General features: G+C 36.0%; 1 protein-coding gene across 1 annotated transcript in view; it reads left to right on the top strand.

The window, feature by feature from the left end:
- The window catches only part of ATOX1 (antioxidant 1 copper chaperone), a 63,625-nt gene that overhangs the window by 1,096 nt on the left and 57,529 nt on the right, over positions 1–5,000 (top strand). The window lies entirely within an intron of this gene.

The following is a 5,000-nucleotide window of genomic DNA, read 5'->3' as shown; positions in this document are numbered from 1 at the left end:
ATTAGCGCTAGTTACATTGGAACCCTGATATCTTTCAGGAATCCCTGAATATCCCTTGACATGTATATATTTTTTTTTAGTAGACAACCCAAAGTATTGATCTAGGTCCATTTTGGTATATTTCATGCCACCATTTCACCGCCTAATGTGATCAAATAAAAAAAAAAAAAAAGTTCACTTTTTCACAAATTTTGTCACAAACTTTAGGTTTCCCACTGAAATTATTTACAAACAGCTTCTGCAATTAAGGCACAATTGGTTGTAAATGCTTCCTTGGGATCCCCCTTTGTTCAGAAATAGCACCACACGTGTTTTATGCCCAGCAGTGAAGGGGTTAATTAGGGAGCTTGTAGGGGTAATTTTAGCTTTAGTGTAGTAGACAACCCCAAGTATTGATCTAGGCCCATTTTGATATATTTCATGCCACCATTTCACCGCCAAATGCGAGCAAATAATAAAAAAAATAATTCATTTTTCACAATTTTAGGCGTCTATATATATATATATATATATATATATATATATATATATATATATATATATATATATATATATATAGTGTGTGTGTATGTATATATATATATAGTGTGTGTGTATGTGTGTGTATATATATATATATATATATATATATATATATATATATATATATATATATATATATATATATATATATATATATATGTCTGTCTGTCTCAGTACAATGTTGTAAAGATAATGAATTATTTTTCCTGGTAATAGGTTCCACTTACTAGAACATACCTCAATCAATATGGCGTAAGTTGCTGCTTCGGTGAGGGAGAGACCTCCGGTTTAGTAGGTTATTGGACCTTGTCTTTTTGGGTCTGTTTCGTAGTCTTGTGATATCTACGATGAATGGAGTCTTAGAATTAAATATACAATGTTCGCCCCAGAATCTATTTAATGGGCACACCACCTGGCTAATTTTACAGATCACTTGGCTAAAATTTATTTCAATATTAAATTGTTTTGTTTGTTGCACAATTGATAATTAAATCATTTTGTTAAATTATGCAATATATGTGCTTTGATGGTAAACTTTAGCTAATCAAATGCCATATATATCATCTTCGCCATTAAAAAAGTATGTGTACTTTTTTTTTTTTTTTTTTTTTTTAAATCTGTGAAAAGGGTTAAAGGGACAGTCTACCATAGAATTGTAATTGTTTTAAAAGATAGATAATCCCTTTATTACCCATTCCCCAGTTTTGCATAACCAACACAGTTATATTAATAGACTTTATACCTCTGTGATTACCTTGTATCTAGGAACCTTCTTCCAGCCCCCTGATCACATGACTGGGACTGTTTATTATCTATTGTCTTAAATTCAACATTGTTTTGTGCTAAATCTTAAATAACCCCCTGTGCCTGAACACAGTGTTATCTATATGGCCCACGTGTACTTTCGGTCTCTTTATGTTGAAAACAGATTTAAAAAGCCTGTGATAAGAGGCAGCCCTCAAAGGCTTAGAAATTAGCATATGAGCCTACCTAGGTTTAGTTTAAACTAAGAATACCAAGAGAAAAAAGCAAATTTGATGATAAAAGTAAATTGGAAAGTTGATTCAAATTAGAAGTCCTATCTGAATAATGCAAGTTTAATTTATACTTGACTGTCCCTTTAAATTAAACACACATCTAATTAGTTTGTGTGTCATTTGGCACTCTTGAAGTCCATCCCTTTGAAAGCCCATAGGAAGCCTATGTAGAGGCTGGGATTGCTCTCTGTCACAGCCCAGCCAAAAGAGGAAATGAAGGGGGCAGAGGAATAGACGATTCCAAGCAGGATTATAAATCTTGTATTATAAAATACTAGTCTTAAAGCCTTTGTACATGGGACAAAATGGTTGAGGCCAAGTATGTTTTTGTAGCTGCCCAACTCCCTACCCTCTGATCCCCTCTCCCTCCTCCCTGCCACTGTCAACATTTTTTTTTTTTCTGTAGCGTAGCGGTGCCACCCGACTCCATCCTAACCCTCCCAGCCCTGGTCGTCTCGCGCAGCCCTGTCAGCGCTCACCAATACTTAAAGGGACACTGAACCCAATTTTTTTTCTTTCATGAATCAGAGCATGCAATTTTAAGCCACTTTCTAATTTATTCCTTTTATCAATTTTTCTTCGTTCTCTTGCTATCTTTATTTTAAAAAGAAGACATCTAAGCTTTTTTTTTTTTTATTCAGAACTCTGGACAGCACTAATCGGCAAGAACAACCCAGGTTGATCACCAAAAATGGGCAGGCATCTAAACTTACTTTCTTGCATTTCAAATAAAGATACCAAGATAATGAAGAAAAATTGATAATAGGAGTAAATTAGAAAGTTGCTTAAAATGTCATGCCCTATCTGAATCACAAAATAAAAAATTGGGTACAGTGTCGCTTTAAGGCCAGGTATGTTTGTCTTGCGCTGCAGTCCCTACTGCTCATGACTGCATCGGACAAACATACCTGGCCTTTTATAATATAGGATATACATATACACTTTTTTTTTTTTTTTTTTTTTTAATAATTATGCAGTTTTGCTTTATATATTAAAATATTTTTTTATTGCAGCATTCTTAAAGTCTGAAATGTATCATCACTTTAACATTTATAAGTGTTTATTATTTTGCTAGAAATTATTACACCTTAGCTTACTGGAAGATTTTCATATCTACTGAATCTGAACTTGTTTTGCTATTGGACAGCCTTCACTCACCTTTAAAATGTGTGTGATCTGATCTAAGCAGTATATTTAGATAATAATTATCATTGTATGTTACTACTACGTTTGTCACCTTTAGCCCTAATCTTGTATTTCACCCTCAGCTGAGAGCTGTGACACTGAGGTTGAGAATCCTGTGTACTAAGTAAATACCCAGTATATATGGGTCAGCTTATCTTTTTGTCTGACAAAGGTTCCATATTGTTAAAAGTGCATACAGATTTTTGTTTTTAAGCAGATCTCGTTCTGTTGGAGAAACATTTAACATCCTGCCACCAAAAGCCTTTGTCCATCTAGCTTACACAAATAACTTTTTAAAATCTAGGAGCCAGACAAGTAATATCGGTAAAATGCATTTGTTAAACCAGATTTCAAGTTCTCATCAGACATTCTAAAGCGAAAAAATAATTCCATACTAGGAGATATTTTGAGGCACTAATAACAAACAACATAAATGTTATCTGTTCTGACATCACACATGACAACACCTACAGTATCATTACTGAGAGGCTTGCTCTTTGGGCAGGGCAAGAGGGGTACTTTCCTAGGACCCCATGCTTTGGTGGACCCTTAATGTCAGGGGTGTGGGTATGAGGAGGTGCCATATACATCCTGTGTTTAGTTTATGATGAAGTGCTTATGGTATCAGTAGGTATAATATATAGTGTTATTCTTTAAATAGGTAACACTGAATGTTGGTATAGGGGTGGACCATGAAGGGGAATAGGGGTACTGACCTGAGGGCCCCCACACATGTCTCTTTCCCAGGGCCCTGCAAATGTGAAGGGTGGCCCACTGGCCCTGATAAACTGATATCACATATTGCATATCATGACTTCATTAGTGCCATGATTGCAGACATCTCACTTATTTACCTTTTACAGGTGCTGGTAAATTGCTAAATACTATGCCTGCTCTGAGGGTTGTAGTGGCTAGTTGGGAACATGATTTGCTGACTGATGGATCTCTGAGTAGGCACCGTGTTTGAGGGTACACAGGTCATGAGCAGCATATATGCATATGCTGCATAGACAGTAATGGCTTTTAATACAATATTTTTTTTTTCTAGTATATGTATGTTGCAAAAAAAATGCTTCTGTTGAACTTTCTTAACCGTTATTTCCCTTTTAAAAAGATAAAAATAAGAAAAATAACTTACTACTTTTTAAATCTATACTCTTTAATTATTCTAAAAACAAAATAATGTTTTTGTAATGCTATAAGCATAGCAAAAACTAAATATTTTTAGAAGTATTAAAAAATAAAATCGTATTTTTATTAATTTAATTTATCACAATGTGATGTACTTTTGTGATACAGTCAAAAAAGTTTTGTCTCAGCACTGTCAATATTGGTAATAATAACAACAAAGTTCGTATGAAGAAAGGCTTTGGGTTTAGCAAATCAAATATTGTATGACGACCTGTCTGAAGAAATGCACATACGTAAGTAATACTGGATTCTTACCAGTAACCTGGTAAGGTTGACCCACTGCAATCTGGATTTCGTCACCATCACTCTACAGAGACAGCTATTGTCAAGGTTACCAACAACCTACTTACAGCAAAATCCAAAGGCCACTTCTCTCTGCTTATCCTCCTTGACCTGTCTGCAGCCTTTGACATTGTTGACCACCCTCTTCTGCTCCAAACTCTCCAATCCTTCTGCATCTGCGACACAGCTCTCTTGTGGTTCTCTTCCTATCTGACTAACCGTACATTTAGTGTAGCCTTCTCCGGAGCATCCTCTGCCCTGTTACCACTTTCTGTTGGGGTTCCTTAAGGCTCTGTCCTCGGTCCCCTTCTATTTTCTATCTACACGTCATCATTAGGTTCCTTAATAAAGTCCCATGGGTTTCAATATCATTTGTATGCCGATGACACCCCAATCTACCTCTCTGCACCAGACCTACCTCCTTCCTTACTAACCCGTGTCACTAACTCTTTTTCATGTCTCATCTTGGATGTCCTCTCACTACCTTAAGCTAAATCTCTCCAAAACCTAACTCCTTATTTTTCCCCCTTCTACCAATGTCTCCACCCCCAAATTTTCTATAACTGTTGTTAATTCCATCATTACCCCTACCCCGCATGCCCGATGTCTTGGGGTCACACTTGACTCAGATCTTTCCTTCACTCCTCACATTCAGTCCTTGGCTAAAGCCTGCCGCTTCCACTTTAAAAACATCTCTAAAATTAGACATTTCCTTACGCAAGATACAACTAAGATTTTAATCCACTCTCTCATCCTTTCCCGCCTCGACTACTGCAACTCCGT

Source organism: Bombina bombina, chromosome 6, assembly GCF_027579735.1.
Source record: "Bombina bombina isolate aBomBom1 chromosome 6, aBomBom1.pri, whole genome shotgun sequence".
NCBI classification, from domain to species: Eukaryota; Metazoa; Chordata; class Amphibia; order Anura; family Bombinatoridae; genus Bombina; species Bombina bombina.
Note: the sequence above shows the minus strand (reverse complement) of the source record. Positions and strands in the feature narration are given on the sequence as shown.